The sequence below is a fragment of the Pezoporus flaviventris genome, unplaced genomic scaffold (assembly GCF_033815535.1).
Source record: "Pezoporus flaviventris isolate CSIRO_AGI_PZ_B2104156 unplaced genomic scaffold, CSIRO_AGI_Pfla_v1 ptg000037l, whole genome shotgun sequence".
NCBI lineage: Eukaryota > Metazoa > Chordata > Aves > Psittaciformes > Psittacidae > Pezoporus > Pezoporus flaviventris.
The window spans coordinates 18965303-18978804 of record NW_026892585.1 but is presented as its reverse complement, the minus strand read 5'-3'; the positions used below and the strand labels follow the sequence as shown (position 1 = coordinate 18978804).

Below are 13502 nucleotides of genomic sequence, written 5' to 3'. Positions count from 1 at the left end.
CTGCTTAGCTTTTTTCTTCCATTACCAAATTCCATTTTGATTACTTCCCTTTAGGCTTCGTTGGACATGTTTGACCTTCCGCACTTAGGAACTATCCCAATAGTTCCTATTAACATCAGGACCAGTTCCTATGACATTAGGACTATCCTAATACAAGTTGGAAAAGTACTGTGATTCACCTGCAGTTGGCCATTCATGGATTTTATCACCTTGAAGGTAAAAAAATTCAAGGGAGAAACTGGGAGTAAAGCATCCTTCTTAACTGATCTCTTCTAACCAAACGCTTCCTAAGCTAAATCAATGACAGCTAAGTCAAAAGTCATTGTAAGATACTATGCTAATTATCTGATAAATAAATATATAAATAGAATTTTCTCAGACTGCAAAAATACCTTAAGCCAAATTTTCTATTTTAGACATGAATGCCTCATACATTCTTGCAAATATATGATATATACATGCAAATCAGATCTTTACATCTGCCTACTTCAGGGTGTAGATATTTGTCTGTATATGTGCAAATATGCAAGCATCCATGACTAACACCGAAAACCAAGTAAATTAAAAAGACATCCATGTTCTCAAATCTGAAATGAATGATTGTATGCAAGTTATCTCCTGTATTTTGCACAATATTAACAGCTGATTTGTTGATTTTAACCTGGAACTGGGTGGGTTGTGGGAAATACCCAAGTCTGGCTTTGTTGTTGTGATTCTTGACCATGTGAGTAAGGTGAGTTTTGGCTTCCTTGTGCAAGAGAGAATTCAAATCTGTGGGACCAGACTAAAAAATAAATGCACTAACAAGCAAATAAATACAAGAGGACTCCTTCTGTGTGAAATCTATCAAATTATTTCCTGTCTGGAATGATTACCTGACAAGTCTGAGGAAATATAACTAGCAATCATAAAAATGGCCAGTAGGACTACTCAGAAGACAAGAGTTGAGTTTTTCCTAATTATTCAAGCTTTCAGAATTTTTTGAGAGAAAACAAGTCTTTTCACAAAATCATAATGAAAATTCTGAGAAAAAATAAACTCTAAAACAGGAATAGAAAAAGCATCCATGCATGACAGGTGAGTGGACAGACCTGCACACAAGGCTATAGAGTCAGTCTTTAATCTTCCCTAATAATTGTTTATATTAAGTATATCACCCTCTAATACCAAAAAAAATTGCTGTCCAGCAAAAAATAAATCATCTCTTTGTAGGCTATTTTCAGGGACTGTTTCTGCTTTCTTTTAGTATTTTGCAGACAGTCAAAACACCCCCAAAGGGAACTAAGTTCTCCCATTAAATTTCTGAGTAAAAGGAAAAGGACTCTTTTTCCCCTTTAAAAGTAGGGTCTGGACAGTGGAAATAGCAGAGATGAGTTCTAGAGAACTCAGTAGCCTTTCATGCCAAGGTAGTCATGTCCTATCACTGCCTGCTTCTGCTCTTCTCTCAGTAGTCACTTAGCCCAGAAGAAATGACAGTGAAAAGGTAATAGAAATTAAAATCGATTCTCAAAACATTTAAATAGCAAAAAATGGCATTTGAACAGCAATACAAAGAGAAAGAATGCTTCTGAGATCTATCTAATTGTGGTAAAGGCTTTTTAATGGGGAATGGTATGTCTCTGTGCTGCTTCATAATTCACTGTGCCATTCTAGATGCCTCTGTATCTTAAGTACAATAAAATTTTAGTGGGATTTTGAATACTCCCAAAGTTAACAGGTAAGTCAATTTAATGCCATAAAAAGAGATGTAACTCTAGAGATCACAAATAGTTTAATCAGGTGTAACCATTTCTTCTAAAGTACTCTGATATTTTTTATCAGGCTAAAAAGTACTACAGCATATCCATATGCATGGCTACAGACAGCAACGACTGATTTCATTTCATGTGCCTGTTGCTGAGAAGTATAATAATTCTGCACAAGTCAGCATAGGCTCGGCAAAATTTACTAAAACCTCTGCATTGACCAAAAACTGCTCAGTTTTGGCTTTTGTGAATCTACTTTAGCAAAACCATATAATTTTGATAGGAAAAGGAATAGACTTCCTTTGTTATATAAGTTTATAGATTACTTCTAGCCTAAAATAGCAATTTATTTATACTTTCATGCCTATGGCTGAAAGTTTGCCATTGATTTTAACTAGAGATCACTGATTTTTTACAGTCTTTTATGGCTACCTAGGGATCAAGTTGAATGTCCATAACAAAGCATACCTATTAATTATTTGATTTGGAAGGAAAAAATCGTTGATCAGATTCAACCTGACCCCCTTTGGTGGAACAACCATAAACCCCTTTAGCAGTTGTCTGTCTTTGGTGATAGACAATAAATGAGACTTTGAGGTTATTTCTCCATTTGTCCTACAATATGTTTTGCAGTATGCAGGAGTTATCCCCAGTGCTGCTCTAGTCCTTAGGCCATCTCACTGTTCAAGGCTCACTAAATACAGATCAGTTTAGGGCTTTGTTTTTCCTCAAATTAAATGAGGTTGTGTTTATTTTGTACTCTCTTGTGCACCCTCCTACATGCCCACCCACTATTTACCCCATGTGGTAGCACAGCAGAAAAACAAGGTTTGCTGTTGTCCAGGGAGTTTATTCTATGTTATTGCAGTTTGCATTTTATTAACTGGGGCCTGGGAGAAACATGACACTGCCAATGTTTGTGATTTTATTGCAAGTTTCACAATATTTAGCCCTCTTATTTTGTGAAGTTAAATAAAAAAAAGAAAGGAGCTTGGGAATGATAGAATCTCAAATACTGGAAGATTAGTCTAAAAGAATACACATGCATACTTATACACAAATGATATATTGCCTTTAAAAATCATGCCAATTTTTAGCTGATTTCATGATTTAAAAGCCTGATTTTTGATTTTGAACACTTCTGGTTGGCATTATGAGTAGTTTAGCAGAAATTGCCTGGGTTTTATTTCCTTCTAGTGGAATAGAGTAGAAAGATACATCATTTGCATGAAATGGGAACATGCAGTAAAATTAATATAAATTCTTTTATAAATCTTTTTCCCCTTTATTTTTCTTATTATTTATTGTTTACCTCTGTACTAATTCTTGCCCTTTATTTGCAGCCTAAATGAAGGCAGGATATTAAAGTAATATTCCCAGAAACCCAATCCATGAAAAAAAATTACTGCTTGCTTTGAGTTCCTCCAACTTTCTTATTCAATTCTTATTCAAACTGTGAAAACTCCAAAGTCTTCTAGGCTTACTGGGCACTAAAATCTTATTATCTATACTGAATGAAATTTAACCTTGCTTTTAAATGGTTACTATATTATATCAAACAGATATGGCTATAATGGATAGCCATATTTTACATGTACTGTTACCCCCACAGTTTCACATTTAGAGGTTTCTGCCTTTACCTCAATATGTTAGCTTAATTACTTTTGATGAAACAATTTTCCAGCTGCAGTTGTTTTGCTTCTTTAAAGAAAGGGGATTTGATTGGCATTTATAAAGGAAGGTAGATTTCAAACAATACTTAAAGAAAGAAAATGTCTGTTATGTAACTAAAAAAAAATCTAAAAATGGAAACAGTTTTTAGTTATTAATATGGAATTTTTAGAGCATGAAACAAATGGATCCTATCATGCATGAATCAGTATGAACTACTGAACATATCTTTTTATTCCTTACTGCATAAATATTTGTGACTGATTATGATTTGCAGTGAATTAAAGAAAAAAAAAGTCAAATAGTTACAGAAATAGGATGTAGAAAAGGATACCTGGACCTACTGGCAAGTCTTATGTATATTTTTATGACATGCTTTGACAGCAATGAGATGGGAGGAAGGAACATTGATACTGATTAGTAGTACTGTGGCTTGGTGAAAAACTACAAATTTGACAGAACACCTAGAAAATACCATTTGTACCTTCTAAAAGACTTTACCATGTTTGTTTGGATGCTCTTTGCTCATACCCACATTTTAAAGTTTTCTCCTGCTCACTGAAGTAATGTGAGAGTAAATCTATGAGGATGAGCCCAATGTCCTCAATACCATCTGCACAGAACATAACCATAAGACATCCACTGATTGTATTTATGAGACCTGTCTACACTGTTCTGTCAGCTTTCTCTTGAGAGCCATGATCATCTTCACACATAAGCAAAGTAAAAGTGCCTCCAGGTGAAGGGACGCTGTCTGTATCTATGCTGCTTGACCCAGGCACGAGTTGCTTCAGACATGCTGATTATTCCACAAGCCTTTCTAGCACCCCTGAGAAATCTCAGGTAGCCCTTGAGTTGTGCCCCACTTGTGATCCCTCAGGCTGTTTGCCGTAAGGAATTCTGTCTGCCTCTCATCATTACCTACTAGCTCTTCTGATTATCAGGAGAATGTGGGAAGGAAGGAGAGAACATGAATCCAGACCCCTGGGCTATTAGCCTTCTCCAATTTCCAAAGAGCTGTTTATACCTTTAACCTGACAGCATACAATAAAACAGCATAACAAGTACCTGCCCCACAGGCTTAGCCTGCCTGAATCCTTGATGGAACACAATGGCCTTTCCCACTGGAGATGGGACAACGAACATATCCCACAGTCACCCTCCAACACTGCCTACCTGAACATCCTCTTGAAGAAAGCTTTTAATCTTGGCCTTAGAATAGCAGATCCCATGCGAGTCTTCAGCAGGGCTGGGAAAGATGGAAAACCTTCATGGGGCAGGCAGACCTCTTACCTGAGGTGATGCACCTGAGCATGCCTGTGCTGGGTTTTGGAAAGGTTGGGTGCTGGCCCCCACACAACAGCCACCATCAAGAGAGAAAATGGCTGCCGGCCTGGGGAGGAGCATGGCATGGCTGAGCAGAGATCTCTCACGGGCTAGTGGCAGAGCACACACAGGGAAGGTGCTGCCAGGCAGAACAGGGGCATCTGATGATGTGGAGCAGGGGGAAGGCGAGGGCAAGGAGAGCCTGCTGCTCCTGAAGGCTGAAGTAAAGGGGAATGGAGCCAACACAGCTGTGCAGGTCTGTCTGACAGAGGTCCCCTCCAGGCTCTGGATATGGTCAGTCAGAGTCGTGGACTGTCCCTATAGACTCTCAGGACAGATTCCCAGCAGTGTGGGTGGCAATACCAACAGAGGAATAGTTTTCCAATGTCAGCATTTTTATGTGGCACTGTATGCTTTCAGGATACTGAGCCATGGAATAACCCACATCACTCTGTGGGGCAGGTGGCAGCACCTTCATGCAAGAACCAAGGAAAAGCTGAAGACAGTGCTTCCCTTCAGCACCTTGGCCACATGGCTCTGAAAACATCCCTCAGGACCACCTGAGACTGAGAGGAAGGACACCTGAAACTAAGTAGAGGTGGACAGCCAGGCAGTGCAGCATCAACAGGGTGGCTATGGGGTGATCTTTCAAGACAACACAGAGCCAACTACAGAAATTAAAATATTAAGACTAGTAACCTGGAGGTGTTCATTTTCTGTGAGTATTCACAGACATTGTGTGCACGTAAAGAGAAAATATCTTCTCTTCCTGTGGTGTGTCAACAGCAAAGTAGCAGGTATATGGAACAGTATTTGAAGTTTCCTTATTCCTTTACCCACTGAAAGCTTTACATATGTAACATAGTATGGAGTATATGCTTGCAAAACATATATTTACATCATTAGTCATTCACAGAATAATGAATTAATTAAAATCAGAATATTTCTGATTTCAAGATGAAGCAGTTCTGTTTGTGTTTTTTTGTTTAAAGGGAAATGACATTATATCTGGGATTAACATTAGTTTTTCAGTTTCACACATAGATTAAAATCTTAATACTTTGTGGTTAAATCTCACGACCTCAGGAAAAAAGAAAAAAAGGATAGAAATCCAGTCTCATTTGTCCTTCACTGTTTTTGATGAATATCCTACACTCATCTGCAGAACACCTAGTACCCACCAAAAAAATCCAGACCTGGGACTTTCTATTGTTATATACCTCTGATAAAAAAATGTAAAAGCATATGAGAAAAAGACGATGAAGAGCAGCAAAGAGGCGCTTCCCTCTGGTAGTTCCAAGAAACACTCCTGAGAAAAGTTATGGCAGGCTTGAAAATAAATGTCAACGCTTTTCTACCATTAAAAGTGAAAGGAAGCACCCATCATCTATATATTCCTACAGTAAGGAAAGTATGGCACATGGACAACTCCGCACTGCTCCATGCAAAAACTCTTATACTGTCAACCACTCCAGCTATGACACCATGCCACAGTTTTTTCCAAGCCTCCTATAGAGAGAGAAAGTTTTCTATAACGTAGCATATTAACATGGGTACAGTAGCCATCAGTTATTCTGTACAGGCTGAACTCCTGCAAATGAGCAACTTGTGAAAAATAAAACCCTGCCAAACAAAGAAATCTGGCAACATACCATACAAAATGTACTATAGCTTTTCCTCAAATCAAAGAAATGCAACTGCTAATAAAACCCTAAAATGAAAGCTTTTTTAGGGTTCCTAAAAGGAACTCTAAAAGTAGTCAGATCAAAACTAGAGAAGGAAAAGGATAGACAGGAAATGAGTAGAGGAGTCGGTTGGTTTCTGTTGGCTTATAATCAGTGTATTCAAAGAAATGCCTTTGTTACTGAAAGTCAAGAGGCAGAAAAAAGATGGAGACAAACTACAGCCAGTTCAGGCAAGGCTTTTATAGCTCTTTTGTATAGAAAAATTTAGGCTGTGGCTGTTTTGAAATACCTAGATGTACCCAAGACTTTTTTCCACTCTACCTCGTGCTTACCTCAGCTGGATATTCTAGAATATCTTCCTTTTCCTAACATTTTGCTCTGAGGTAACCAACTTTTTGTTGCCACACCTTTTTTTTGGTAAAAACAACATAGCCCGATATTTTATGTGTAAATGGTACGAGTCTTATCTGTGTCTAGGTGGATTTATTGCATTTGTTGTAAGTTAGGTTAAGAAATATAAGCTGAGTTTTGCTTCAAAATATATTCTTAATCACTTATTTCTGAAACAAACTCTATTTTATTAACTGATTCTATGATTCTATGATTTAAATAAAATCAAGATTTTAAAATCTCATTGGGAGCAAAGTCTTGCAAACTTTCCAAAATTGAATACTTTAAGTGTTGATGTATGGAACTAGTTAGAAAACTTCAGGAAAGATATAACATGCTACATCTACTTGTTAGAAGTACATTATACAATAAAACCCAGATATTCTTATCCAGCATGAAAGATGATGCTGCCGTATATCATATTTTCCTTTGACGACCATGTATTTATCTTCTATTTCAATTCTAACCTGAATTAATTAATACTATCAAGGAAAAAAAAAACTTAGAGATTTACTTATTTCCCTGCATCAGCTTTTTAACCATTTTAAATATAAGCATTGCCTTTGTCATCCTTTCAACTTATTATTGCTAGCTTGGTAATATTTACTAAGGGTCTTTGTTTACACACCTACAATTATATGGAGTTGGGGGTTGGGTTTTTTTTTCAGAATCAAGGACTAGATATTACATCCTTCTCTCACCTGGAGTTCAGTAATCTCCTAAAGTTCCCAGTTCTGATTTTCCTACGTTTATTCTAACTTTAAATCTTCCCTTTAGTCCTGATGCTTAAAGTCATCATCTACACTTATAACAAAGGACTCCTTGTATTACTGGAGCCAAATCTAGATGATGTGGTGTATTTAACCCCAATTCCTGACCTTGCAGCCCACCTTTCCTTTCCCTACTCTCATCTGCTTTGTATAAACTGAAGAAGTTCTTTTGCCTGTAGATTCTGCCTTTGAGGGAGATAAAGATCCAAACCACAGCAGAAAGCTTTGTAATGAATGCCAACACCTCGAACTACACTCAGGAACTAATTAGCAGTTGATGTAGTAACAAGTCAAGAAGCTGTTAATTCACACAAAAAAAAAAAAAAAGTCAAGTCTACCTGAGTAATTCATTGTCAATATGCTCATTTAGACAGATGTTTACAGCTGGCACACTGGTACACGCATACAGTATATATGTACACACACATCTGTCATGGATGTACATATACACATGCTTAAGTTTACATGTGATACTGTGTTACTAAAGTACAACAAAGTAGCATTTCTTTAGTAGAACTTTCCCTGGTTTAATAAAACACCACTTATTTTTACTGGGAATGATGTACAGACAATGGACCCATTCATTGTTAGGATCCTACAGGGATGACTGCTTGTGTGTCTTTGAGGAACACACTAACTACTATAGGTCACAGATCCAGTTTACATCTTTATTTCCAGCAACCAAGAGGAGTCAGTCTTCCCTCATGTCTCTTTGAGAAGAGATCCTTTCCATGAGCAATGCATGCCAAATGATATGGAGATAATTCACAACAGGATTTGCTTCATTAGTAAAAAAAATCGAGATTGGTCATCCCTTCTCATGACACTCCTGTAGGTTATTGCAGGTTCATTGTCCTGTACCGTCTCACTTGTAGCAATGTTATTGTTTATTAGTTCAGTTAGAGAACAATAGTACTTTTTTATAGGTCCTGTGCACTGCAGCTGGGCACCCCAAGGTGCCCTACTCTGCTGCCATGCTCCCTGCGAATTTCTGTGTGAATTCCTTTCAGAAAGTAATGCAATTGCATAGCTTAGGATCAAGACAGATATTTTCCATGCTTCTTTTTACCTGATCCGTGTTAGCACCATTTTCAAAGAGCTGCTAAGTAGCGTGGAGAGGACACCAGTGAATGTCACAGTCCCCCTGAAGGAATATAAACAAATTGCCACCAGTAAATCTGTAGTCAAATAATGGCCTGTATCTCAGAGCACTGAGGGTTTACAAGATCACTGAAAACTCATCATTCTTCCTCCTACATATTTTCTTCAAGTAAATGTACTGCACGCTATACAGCTTTCAGACTCAGACAGCAAAATCTGACTAGTGCTGCAGGTAATCAGTCTCAGATCTCCAGGATGTCAAAAGGCAATTTCCTAGAACTCCTAAGTTCCTCTTGGAGAGGTAGTAGCAGAAACCTGCACATGAGTTCCCCTCAGCATGAAGAATCACATGGAAACCTCTCAAAAATATTTTACACTTATAAGTAGCTAGTCTGGTGCTTAGTTTGGTGCAGGCAGATAAATCATCACATTTTTTTTAGTGACAATGAGCACAGATCTGAAGATGTTATCCTCCTACATCATTAAACACAGCACAGAGATAGACGTAAGACCACACATAGGTAGTTATGAAAGTGTTTGATTAGTTAGGATTATATAATTATGCTGCAACCACTGATGCAACACAGACTTTTTAACTTGTAATTCACAGATACATAAATGTGATGATCCATGATACTGCAAAGACTGGTTAATCAGTACTAGGTTAGGTTCTAGAAACCTCTGAAATGGAGGATCTCTTTAAGGCCAATTTTTTTTTTAATTTTGAGAGATGGAATTTCTGCTGTGATGGCAGTAACATTAAGGCATTGTTCTTTCCCCTAGTCATCCTGAAGATCTAAATTATCTTTTGTAACCTTGGTCCATGAAGTCTTTGCTAGACACTTGCACAGATAAGAACATCTCTATCAGGGCAAACATCCTGTTTCTGAAAAATCTGGATGCAGATATTCTGGAAAGAGTATAAGAACAAGACAAAACTGTAGCACTACTTCCTCTCACAGCTCTGGAATGTCTTAATGCTAGGAAAAATTAAATGGAGTTTTATTTCATCCATTTGTCCAGTTGCCTTTAGAATTCACGTAATAAACATCCACAATGTTCTGTGCCAAGGAGTTTCACAATTTTAATATACACCGTGCGAAAAAGTATCTCCTCTTGATTTGATTTCAATCTGTTATGTGCATAGGAATAAAGAAGGTCTTTACACCCCAAGTGTCTGTGGAATAAAAGTAGTATATTTGAAAGATTTAGGAATAGAAGGAAGATACTGAAGCTGGAAGTGGAAAAAAAAAAAAAAAAGTATTTTTCTGTGGTGATATGAATTTTCTTTTCTTTTAATCAATTATAGGACCAAAGGAGAAATGGTTTGCATAGATTGGAGCAATAAAGAAGCATCTCCTAAGCTTTTCCCCATATCTTCACTACATACAAAAAAATATTTTTGACTTGGCATATTCTAGCCCAGCTGGGACTATTCTGTTTTCTGGAGAATGACCTGGTATAGGATTTACATATGGCACCATGATATTCTTTCAGGCACGAGTGTTGTACAGACCGGCATAGTACAGCTGGGTGAACACCATCTGCTGTAATCATATAAAGAACTAACTCCTGGCTCAGCTCTAGCTTTTAAGTAAGGTGACTTGTTATATTGGTTAGAACATTCTCAGAGCCATACAGGGCACTCAGATAATCAAAGAGCTGACCCCTGTACCCCACAAAGTAATATGGAAGAACCTGGGAGGACTTTGACGCAATGTCCTGGGTTCAGCAGTAGCAGTCATTTTTCTCCTTCTTGGTAGCTGGTGCAGTGCTGTGTTTTGACTTCCAACCTGGGAACAGTGCTGGTGATACCGATATTTTCGATTGTTGCTAAGTGATGTTTACTCTGACCAAGGACTTTGTGAGGCTCATGCTCTGCCAGGGAGGAGGGGAAGCCAGGAGGAAGCAGAGACGGGGCGCCTGACCCAAACTAGCCAAAGAGGTATTCCATACCACAGCACGTCATGCCTGGGGGGGGGGGGGTGGGTAACTGGGAGTTACCTGGAAGGACACGGGCTTCTGGGTGGGACTCGTTTCTTGGCCGGTGGTATCATATTCTCTTCCCTTGTTATTTTCTCTTATCATTGTTGTCGTTGGTAGTAGCGGTGGTGATTTGTGTTGTACATTGGTTGCTGGACTGCTCTTGTCTCAACCTGTGGGAGTTGCACTCTTTCAATCCTCCTCCCCATCCCTCCGGGAGCGGGGAAGGGGAGAGCCTGGGGTGGGGGCCTCGACTGCTCTCAGCCCGGCACCACTCACTGGGAGTGAGTGAACAAGCTGTCTGGCTAGGGTTTAAACCACGACACATGTATTAGTTGTTCTATGATGAGTACATATCCCTTCATACTTTGCAGCAGGTCAGTCCAGCCCACACCTCAGTAAACCTAACAGAAAACTTGTTTTAGTATCTTGCATTAAAATGCCATGGGATTTGCAACAAATAAGCATTCAATGTGAAGAGAAAATGCTTTAACATGAGAGGACTTGAACTAACTTGCCACAAATATGAAGTGTACAGTGCCTGGCACAAGTATGAAGTTTACACTGGACCTTGCAAACTAGGACTTAGTTATTCTGTTTTGCTCCAATTGAGGACACATAGAATTTTTTGCAAAAAGAAGAAAAAGTAGGAAGGTCTGTGGCTTTCATGTTTGCTAGAGAGCATTTCCTTGTTTCACCCCAAAAACTGAAAAATAAAAAGTAGTCTATGCAGAAGAGTATATTTGTCTGTATGGCTACTTGTATACTGGGTCAATACAATATTTTCTTTGTATATGTTAGTAGCATTTGTTTCCTTTGTTGATACAATGATTTTGTTATTGTTGTTGTCAGTAGCAAGGGTGATAATGGAGTTGTTATTCATGGAATTATCTATCTATGACTGGGAAGCAGACCTGCCTGTAGCACTTGTATTTCTATAATATATCTGTAATTATGCATTCGGGAAATTTGACAGCAAAATGTCAAAACAAAAGCAGATTTTCTCTGTTGAAGGTACTTGAAGACAAACAACGTTACATCAGAAGCTTGTATCTGGTTCAGACAGGCTATTTACTGCAACAAAAAAAAAATAGCCTGTACTTTCAGCCTTCCATGCCTCATGTTAAAAGGCCACTGCGGTGCTCTGTCACTTACTTATCAGCAGAGTAGTGGGCAAAGAAGAGCAGGAGTCACAAAAAGAGTTAAAGAAAATGATCACTTCAGAAGACTGATTTCCTGTAGCTTTGAAAAATGAGGGTTTCCTTTAGTAGTATTTAATAGTTATGGCTGAGTACATCTCCTTCTTTACAGGCATTCCTAACACCCATGTGAGACATTATTGATTTTCACACAAGAGAACGTCTGCTTGCTTGTTGGAGCTAATGTAATGCTCACAGGAGGCTGTACCAAGCTCCAAAAAGAAGCAGTGATAAATTCCCTCATTCTGTGTAAGGGACAATATATTCCTTTCTTTTACCCTCTGATATCTACAGTCTGACAGCTTTATACATCAGTGTTTATGAATCACCAAACAGGCAGTGGGAGTTAATTCTACTAAAAAATAAGGTGATACATTTCAGATTATGGTTGAAGGTGGAGTTTGTCTACATAAGAGGTTAACAACAAAAGAGTTTTGATCACCAAAAGACTTTAGGTTTAATGCACTATTTTTTTTTTTAAAAGATACTATTTCAATTCTATTCTTTGCAATGAGCATTAAAAAAAAAATTGCAATTAAAGCTAACATCAGACTGAATCTTTTGCTAGAATCTTTTACATAGGTGTTAAGAAAAGACTGGCATGGAAAACAGGGTTTCGTGCTACAGACACAGGTGTGACCTCTGTACCTGCACTGAAAGTTTCCAGCAGACCCATATGTAAAGAGACATGTGAGCATTCAGCCTGGAAAATCTATGGTGGCTGTCACACAGCACTCTTTCTTTCACCTTCTTAATTCTTATTTTGCTTTTGACAGTTGGTAAGTCATCTTTTTAATGGCTCACCACAGTTTTAATGCACAACTTCAGACCAAATTGTTTGAAACCATTACTTAATTCATGGAATCTATTAAAAAATGTGTTGACAGCCTTCATTCCAGGAAGAAAATGTTAATTACTTGTATCACAGTAGCACTCAAGATTCAGGCCATATTGCCCTAGATTATAGATATGCATAGTTCTTGTATGTGACTGTTTTTCTCTCAAAATGGAATTGACTGATGTGAAGTACTGCCACACTTATTTTGCACAATACAGAGCTAGCTGTTATTATTGTAGAGGTAAGGAATGGTGCCAAAGGCATGATAACTGAACTGTCTAAGGTCACAGAGAGGTCTATGGCAGAGTAAATAATCACTTATGGACATGTCTCTTGAATCTTTGTCTGACACAACAAGAAAGAATTACCTTTCCTGGGGACATAATGTCCATATGATAGTATAGAAAGTATATGATGGAGAAACATGACTTTTAAAAACTGGCTGTTCCTACCTGATGATTTGTATTCTGAAGTTCAATTTCTAGATATCCTTAGGTTTAAGTATCAGAAAAAAAAAAACAAACTCTGCAAATCCACCAAATCCAAAATGCTTCCAACTGGGCATTTAAAATCCGGGGGACCCAGATCAGTGGCTGTTTGTGAACATTTGCTCTTACAACTGTGATTTGACCTATATAAGAGAGTAATTCAGAAATGTCTGGAGTCTTATTTTGTTCAACAGATCTGTAACTGATATGGGCTAATGAAATATCATTCACCATAGTTCCTAGCCAGATTCACAACAACTTCTTGGTCCATCTGTTCACTGAAGACACAGCATTTTACATATCTCT

General features: G+C 38.0%; 1 long non-coding RNA gene across 1 annotated transcript in view; it reads right to left on the bottom strand.

Moving 5' to 3' along the window:
• LOC133275213 (uncharacterized) overlaps positions 1 to 13502 on the bottom strand; it is a 64857-nt gene that overhangs the window by 32537 nt on the left and 18818 nt on the right. The gene's annotated exons all lie outside the window — the stretch shown is intronic.